We start from the raw sequence: 8,997 nt of genomic DNA on the forward strand, positions 1-8,997 counted from the left end.
CCTTGGCTCCTTGCTGCACTCGCGTAACAGGTGGTCAGCCTGCCACGCAGTCAACTCATGGAGTTCAATGTAATCAGCCATAATCGGCATCCAAAAATGCTGATTACCCATTGTTATGAAAACTTGAAATCGGCCCTAATTAATCGTCCATGCCGATTAATCGGTCAACCTCTAGTTGGAACATTGCTGTGGGGACTTGCTTCCATTCAGCCACGAGCATTAGTGAGGTCGGGTACTGATGTTGGGCAATTAGGCCTGGCTCGCAGTCGGCGTTCCAATTCATCCCAAAGGTGTTCGATGGGGTTGAGATCAGGGCTCTGTGCAGGCCAGTCAAGTTCTTCCACACCGATCTTGACAGACAATTTCTGTATGGACCTCGCTTTCTGCACAGGGGTATTGTCATGCCGAAACAGGAAAGAGCCTTCCCCAAACTGTTGCCACAAAGTTGGAAGCACAAAATCGTCTATAATGTAATCGTATGCTGTAGCATTAAGATTTCCCTTCACTGGAACTAACGGGCCTAGCCCAAACCATGAAAAACATCCCCAGACCATTATTCCTCCTCCACCAAACTTTACAGTTGCCACTATTGTCACGGTTTTCCGTAGGTGAAAGAGAGTCGGACCAAAATGCGGCGTGTCTATTGCGATCCATGTTTAATAAAACTGAAGTAAACACGAATCAATATGAAAAAACAATAAACAATATACAAAAACCGAAACAGCCTAATACTGGTGCAAACTAGCACACGACAGACCTAATGACAAAAGGACAATCACCCACAAAACCCAACACCAAACAGGCTACCTAAATATGGTTCCCAATCAGAGACAATGACTAACACCTGCCTCTGATTGAGAACCATATCAGGCCAAACACAGAAACAGACAAACTAGGCACACAACATAGAATGCCCACTCAGATCACACCCTGACCAAACAAAACATATAAACATACAAAGCAAACTATGGTCAGGGTGTGACAACAATGCATTCGGGCAGGTAGCATTCTCCTGGCAACCGCTAAACCCAGATTTGTCAGTTGGACTGCCAGATGGTGAAGCATGATTCATCACTCCGGAGAACGCGTTTCCAGCTATAGCAGGGCAGAAATTTGACAAACTGACGTGTTTGAAAGGTGGCATCCTATGACGGTGCCACGTTGAAAGTCACTGAGCTCTTCAGTATGGGCCATTCTATTGCCAATGCTTTTCAATTTTATATACCTATCAGCAACGCGTGTGGCTGAAATAGCCGAATCCACTAATTTGGCCATTGTAATGAGTTTCTTCTAACTCCTCCTCTGACAAAGAGGTGGAACAAGGATCGGACCAAAATGCAGCGTGGTTAGTTAGATACATCTTTAATGAAGATGAAACACGAACAATACAAAACAACAAACGTGGAAAACCGAAACAGCCCTATCTGGTGCAACAAACACAGAGACAGGAACAACCCACAAACACACAGTGAAACCCAGGCTACCTAAATATGGTTCCCAATCAGAGACAATGACTAACACCTGCCCCTGATTGAGAACCATATCAGGCCAGACATAGAAATAGACAAACAAGACATCCAACATAGAATGCCCACTCAGATCACACCCTCACCAACCAAAACATAGAAACATACAAATAAACTATGGTCAGGGTGTGACAGCCATGTAGTGCACATTGACCTGCGTGAATGGAATATGAATGATAGTAACCAGGTGTTATTAATACGATAATAACAGGTGTTATTAACTAAGTGCCCAATGCACGTGAGAGAGAAAGGGAGAGACATGGGTTGATTGTCTGTAAGGGCTCGATTCAATCCGTATCGCTGAAGTTCAGCACTATAGCGCGATTGACATTTGTCAAGTAATTTCTGATTGAGCCGACATATGCAGCGTTTGGGCGAATCGTGATTGCAGCCTCCACTAATGCAGGAACATTGCCTTTACATTTGTATTTTTGTATTGCGCTGTAGCACAGGTCTTCAGTGCTACGGATTTAATCGAGCCCTAAGTCTTAGGTCACAGGGTTGCTCAATCCCCAACATCCCTCTGACTTTTTCTCTCACACTTGCGCTCTCTCTCTCTCTCTCACTCTCTCTCTCACTCTCACTCTCACACACACACACACACACACACACTGATCTCTACCTGCAGGCGATAGGTCACTGCATAATTCAGCCATACACACCAGACAGACACACTCACACAGCTCTGCACGGTAGGGGTAAGAGTTTGTGTGGGGTGAGCATCTTTGAATGGCACGTGAGTGTATTGACCCATTTCAGTCAGTGAGGGGTTGGAGCAGGCAGGCTTCAGATACTGGGCTGAATCTGTTCTCCCCAGACACAGACAGACACAGGCTCAGTAATGAGCAATAGCAGAAGCACAATGCTTTATCCAAATGTTTTACTGTTTTATGTGGTGTCAAGGGGGTTGTGAATAACACAAGACGGCAAAAAGACATTGTACATAGTTGAATTGTATTGTATAACCCTATCGTGAAAAATATGACACACTCACCTTCCTTGATATTTTACGATGTGACATCACAGGGGCATTGTTAATTGTCTCAATGTATTACCATACCAATTAGTTGTGATATGTATTTGTTGTTGACAGAAGTAGTACATGCACTAAGAATTGCAATACAACAATTCTGAACCACCCCCCTCACACACCTCCAGGAAACATTACAGATTTTCTCCTACATTTTGAGGTTTCTCATTGAGACATAATTGTGTTCCAGTTCTATTTGACGGTCAATATTGAACTGGCAGATGGCTTCCCCCTGTCAGAACAATATGAACGCTGGCCCCAAATTCACTTCGATGCCAAGACCTTACCACAGGCATTTCCTATGCAGTAACAACCCCTCCATGTCTTTCCATATTACCCAGCCTGCCTGTAGACTAGTGAAACACTAGCAGTCAAGGCTCATACCCAGTCGTGTCGGTGTGTGGCTGGGCCATGTCCTTGGACTGACCCAGTAGCTGTACAGCATCCCAAACAGATGTGTGCTAACTTTATGGATTACACACACCGTGCCTGTTTATTCAAATGGCCACCGCAGTGAACTGCGTACACAGCCGGCATGCTAATCTCACTCAAATTAATATATTGATGGTAGTTAATGAAGGTTGGGCTTCCGGAGCCTTGGGTTTTTACAGTAGGGTACTTTCTACAGTTATACCCTGTCCATGACAAGTGGTCAAACACACTGGGGGGAAGAGGGATATGCTCATAATGCACAGTATTTACATATACTGTCAGGTCCATCATTATTGGCAGCCTTGATAAATATGAGCAAAAAGACAATAAAATAAATAATACAAATACTGAGCTATATTGTATGCTCCAAAAAGGTGGGAAATTATGTTATTTTATACTAATACAATTGCCCAGAGACAAATATTTTGTTTAACAAGAAATGCAGAAAAATCTCAAAGAATTGGGGTCAAAATTATTGGGGCACCCCTCTTTTCAAAATTCTAGCACTCTCCCCCTCTGCGAGGATAACGACACAGCCTTTTTCGAAAACGTTTTATGTGATTGGAAAACACTTTGGGAGAGAGCTTAGACCATTCTTCCATACAGGATCTTTCCAGATCCTTTTTATCCTCTGACTGCTCTCATGGACTCTTACATTCAAACCAATTTGTGGTTAATTAACAGTTTCTGGTTTCAGAGGAAACTATATTGAAAATCAGAAGAATATGCAGAAAAGTACCTCAAATCTATGGTAAAATATGGTGGTGGATCTTTGATGTTATAGGGCTATTTTGCTTCAACTATTCCTGGGGCCCTTGTTAAGGTCAACAGCATCATGAACATTACCACGTACCAGGACATTTCAGCAAAAAACCTGGTTGCCTCTGCCAGGAGGCTGATACTTGGCAGCAAGTGGATCTTCCAGCAAAACAATAACCCCAAGCATTAATAAAAATCCATAAAAATAAATGATTAATTTACCACAAAATCTACATTTTTCAATGGCCATCTGTCTCGAGACTTGACCCATTGAAAACCTGTGGTTTGAATGTAAGAGCAGACTAAGGTTATCAAGGATCTGGAAAGATTCTGTATGGAAGAATGGTCTAAGATCTCTCCCAAAGTGTTTTCCAATCTCATAAAATATTTTAGAAAAAGGCTTGTTGTTAACCTTGCAAAGGGAGGGTGCTAGAGTATTAAAAACAGGGGTGCCAACAATTTTAACCCCTATGAGATATTTTTTTAAATTGCTTGTTAAACCAAATCTATTTCTCTGAGAAATTGTATTAGTATAAAATAATAAAATGTCAATTTCTTTGCATACAATATAGCTCAGTATTTGTATTTATTTTATGCAGTCTTTTTTGCTCATATTTATCAAGGGTGCCAATAATTATGGACCTGACTGTATTTATATTTTTTGCATTTTACCACTATGGATTATGGTTGATCTTTGTTGATGTTTGTCTGGTATTGTCCTACAGATAATGGAATTGTCCTTCAGATTATATACAGGTATTGCCCTATCCTGACAACATAGAGTTGATTGATGCTTTATCAGAATATAATAACAGCAGTTGTAAAGGCTCCCATTCACTTTAATATGCAAATCCACTTAAAAATGCACTCTAAATTTCTGAAAAGGTTGTTGCTGTGACGAATTGGTCAATGTGTCAGCCACCTTACCTCACACCTAGTCAAATAAGGGTTAATGACTTCGACTAATTGATAATTTATGAATGATAATTTCCCACAGATTATCATGCATAACCTGACCACAGAGAATGTGTCGGAGTTCACCTGTGAGGAATGGCTGTCTAAGACCAAAGGGCACAAGAGGACCATGATATGTGAGATGGCTGGCGTGGTGGAAGAGGAGGAGCTGGTGGAGAGCACCACCTACGTTATCCAGGTTAAGACCAGCGACATTGGAGGTGGGTCAGACAAACAACACATTCTACAGTCCTCATTAAAGTCCATGTTCATGTGACTAACCAGGGCGTGTATTCATAAAGCGTCTTAGAGTAAAACATACTGATCTAGGATCGTTTTTGCCTTTTAGATTATAATAAATGGCAGGGGGGGGACCTGATCTTAGAAAAGCAATCCTACTCCGAGTCACTTTATGAATACAGGCCCAGGTATCAATCTCAAGACTACATTATTCCACTGAACTAAAGCCTAGTCATTATCGTAGTTCCCTGCACCACATTTACATACATTTTCTGTAATCACAGTGTCCCTCACTCTCTATCTTTCACGGGAAATCAACACCATTTATTATACACTGGCCCAGACCAGCTTAAGTCCTGTTCCTAACTAGCTGGGATGTTTGTTACAGTATATCCTCCTGATTCACTTTATCTCTGTGGCACAGCGGAGCCTCTTTTCTGCTTGGAGAGACGTGACGCTGCAGCAGAGGTGGAATGCGACTTTCTATTTAGACTCACATAGGCTAATGAATGAGATACTACTCTGAAAGCTGTTGCTGGGCTTTGCCGTACAGTTTTCCACCGCAGAGGAGAGGCAGGCTGCTGATTGACATGATAGAGGAGCTAGGTGTCTGAGCTCACTTCTAAAAGCTCCTCATTCTGCCATTGGCTGCCAGTGTTACTGAAGACATGGCCCTCATCTTCCCACTGAGCCCGTGTGTGTGTGGGGGGATCAGGGAATCACATCAGAGAATCACTAACCTCCATCTCAACATTACACACACACACACACACACACACACACACACACACACACACACACACACACACACACACACACACACACACACACACACACACACACACACACACACACACACACACACACACACACACACACACACACACACACAAGTTAAAGACTTGATGTACACAAACATGCAAGCACATGAGTCACATGTGACTTAGAGGAAACAGGGATTTAATTTGATAAGGTAGTTGGTTAGTTGTTAATAGGGGACTATTTGAAAGGCAGTCTATGGAAGTAAATATTTTAGTGATTTTATACATTTTCAAGGATGTCTGACAGATGGTGAAGTGCTGTCTTGAAAGGCAGAATGTTAGTGACTAATGGGGAAGGTTTACAGAGACCTTTGGGGTGAAATTAGGTTTATATAATCTGTGTTATCGTCTGGCGACGGAGAATGGTTATTGGTGAATATATTTTTATGAAGGCTGTAGTTTCAGCTGATGGTAAATTGAGCATTTAAAAAGCAGGCATTAGGTTTGTAAAAGTACAACAAAGAGGATTCAGTTTGCATGGCCTTAAGCTCAGAGGGTTAACACAGTCCCATGAGACCCGGGTTCGGAGCCCAGTCAGCCACAAAATCACTGCAGCTTTTCATAGAAGTTGGTGACTCCTCCGTCTCTCTCCACAGGCGCAGTCACTGACGCCAACATGAGGATTATTGTGTTTAGGGAGAGCTGTGACACTGGGACCTTGGCTCTGAAATCCAACAAGTTTGATCACAAGCAGACCGACGTGATCCATTTCCCTGATGTGCTCCGCATCGGGGAGCTCTCCAAGGTCCGGGTGTGGCACGACAACTCAGGTCAGCCAATAAGTCATCAGGAATATGATGCCATAACCGGGAGGGGAGCCAATTGCAATCACAGTGAACAAGTCAAAATAAGAAACCTGCATACCTATTGGTTCTATCAAATCAAATGTTATTTGTCACATGCCTCGTAAACAGCAACTAGTGTAGACGAACAGTGAAATGCTTACATACGGGCCCTTCTCAACAAAGAAGAAAAAGAGAGAAATAATATAAAAATAATCACACAAGGAATAAATACACAATGAATAACAATAATTTGGCTATATACAGTGGGACAAAAAAGTATTTCGTCAGCCACCAATTGTGCAAGTTCTCCCACTTAAAAATATGAAAGAGGCCTGTAATTTTTATCATAGGTACACTTCAACTAATTAATTACTTTGCAAATTATGGTGGAAAATAAGTATTTGGTCAATAACAAAAGATTATCTCAATACTTTGTTATATACCCTTTGTTGGCAATGACAGAGGTCAAACGTTTTCTGTAAGTCTTTCACAAGTTTTTCACACACTGTTGCTGGTATTTTGGCCCATTCCTCCATGCAGATCTCCTCTAGAGCAGTGATGTTTTGGGGCTGTTGCTGGGCAACACGGACTTTCAACTGGCTAGGCCACTCCAGGACCTTGAAATGCTTCTTACGAAGCCACTCCTTCGTTGCCCGGGCGGTGTGTTTGGGATCATTGTCAGGCTGAAAGACCCAGCCACGTTTCATCTTCAATGCCCTTGCTGATGGAAGGAGGTTTTCACTCAAAATCTCATGATATATGGCCCCATTCATTCTTTTCTTTACACGGATCAGTCGTCCTAGTCCCTTTGCAGAAAAACAACCCCAATGCTTCACAGTAGGTATGGTGTTCTTTGGATGCAACTCAGCATTCTTTGTCCTCCAAACACAACGAGTTGAGTTTTTACCAAAAAGTTATATTTTGGTTTCATCTGACCATATGACATTCTCCATTCATTTGACCATATGACATTCTCAATCTTCTTCTGGATCATCCAAATGCTCTCTAGGAAACTTCAGACGGGCCTGGACATGTACTGGCACTGGGGGACACGTCTGGCACTGCAGGATTTGAGTCCCTGGCGGCGTAGTGTGTTACTGATGGTAGACTTTGTTACTTTGGTCCCAGCTCTCTGCAAGTCATTAACTTGGTCCCCCTGTGTGGTTCTGGGATTTTCTGCTCACCAAGCTGCTTACCTATTGCAGATTCAGTCTTCCCAGCCTTATGCAGGTCTACAATTTTGTTTCTGGTGTCCTTTGACAGCTCTTTAGTCTTGGCCATAGTGGAGTTTGGAGTGTGACTGTTTGAGGTTGTGGACAGGTGTCTTGTATGCTGATAACAAGTTCAAACAGATGCCATTAATACAGGTAACGAGTGGAGGACAGAGGAGCCTCTTAAAGAAGAAGTTACAGGTCTGTGAGAGCCAGAAATCTTGCTTGTTTTTAGGTGACCAAATACTTATTTTCCACCATAATTTGCAAATAAATTCATTAAAAATCCTACAATGTGATTTTCTTGATTTTTTTTTCTCATTTTGTCTTTCATAGTTAAAGTGTACCTATGGTGAAAATTACAGGCCTCTCTCATCTTTTTAAGTGGGAGAACTTGCACAATTGGTGGCTGACTAAATACTTTTTTGCCCCACTGTACACAGGGCACCAGTACCGAGTCAATGTCCAGGGGTACGAGGTAATTGAGGTAGATATGTACCTATACAGTAGGTAGGGATACTGTGACTAGGCAACAGGATAGATAAAACAGTAGCAGCAGCATATGTGATGAGTCAAAAGAGTTAGTACAAAAAGGGTCAATGCAGATAGTTAAATAGTTAACTAATAGTTCTCTTTAGTAGGGCCAAGCATTTCTCCTGGTAAGGCTATGCAGTCAGGAAGAATTCCTGGCTCTTGTATTTACAGTGTTCCAATCAGATCATGATGAAATTACTATAGTGTACTGTAATCTACTTTGAATCCTATCCTATTGCAATCCTGTCCTCACATAACCCCAGTTTCACATTTTTGTCCTAGCCTTCTAAGCCCTTGATTAGTTGAATCAGGTCTGCAAACAAAAATGTCCAACATTGGGGTTATGCAAGGGCTGGACACTGACTGTACTAATGACCTACGTTTGCCTAATGGACTGTTCAAGAGAATTCGGTCCCCCCAGGGCCAAGCTAACGCATTGTGTCTGTACTTTTGTTTGAAAGAATATGAAATTATTACCACCACGGTGGACACAGAGGACGCAGAGACCATCTGGATCGCACTGGAGGGGAAGAAGGGGCAATCAAAATAAATTGTGATGGAGAACTCAAAGAAAAAGAGGTTATTGCGGTACGCTGCTCTTGGGCTTGTGTTTATGTAAAGAATAAGCAGAAATGATTGGGTTGGAGGGTTTTCTCTTTTTTTTCTGTTATGCCAGCCAGGCTTAGAATGATCTCAGTTGGCAAT

The 8,997-nt window shown here is 42.2% G+C and overlaps 1 pseudogene; it reads left to right on the forward strand.

The window, feature by feature from the left end:
• LOC135543805 (lipoxygenase homology domain-containing protein 1-like) overlaps positions 1–8,997 on the forward strand; it is a 33,684-nt pseudogene that overhangs the window by 23,566 nt on the left and 1,121 nt on the right.

Source organism: Oncorhynchus masou, chromosome 8, assembly GCF_036934945.1.
Source record: "Oncorhynchus masou masou isolate Uvic2021 chromosome 8, UVic_Omas_1.1, whole genome shotgun sequence".
NCBI lineage: Eukaryota > Metazoa > Chordata > Actinopteri > Salmoniformes > Salmonidae > Oncorhynchus > Oncorhynchus masou.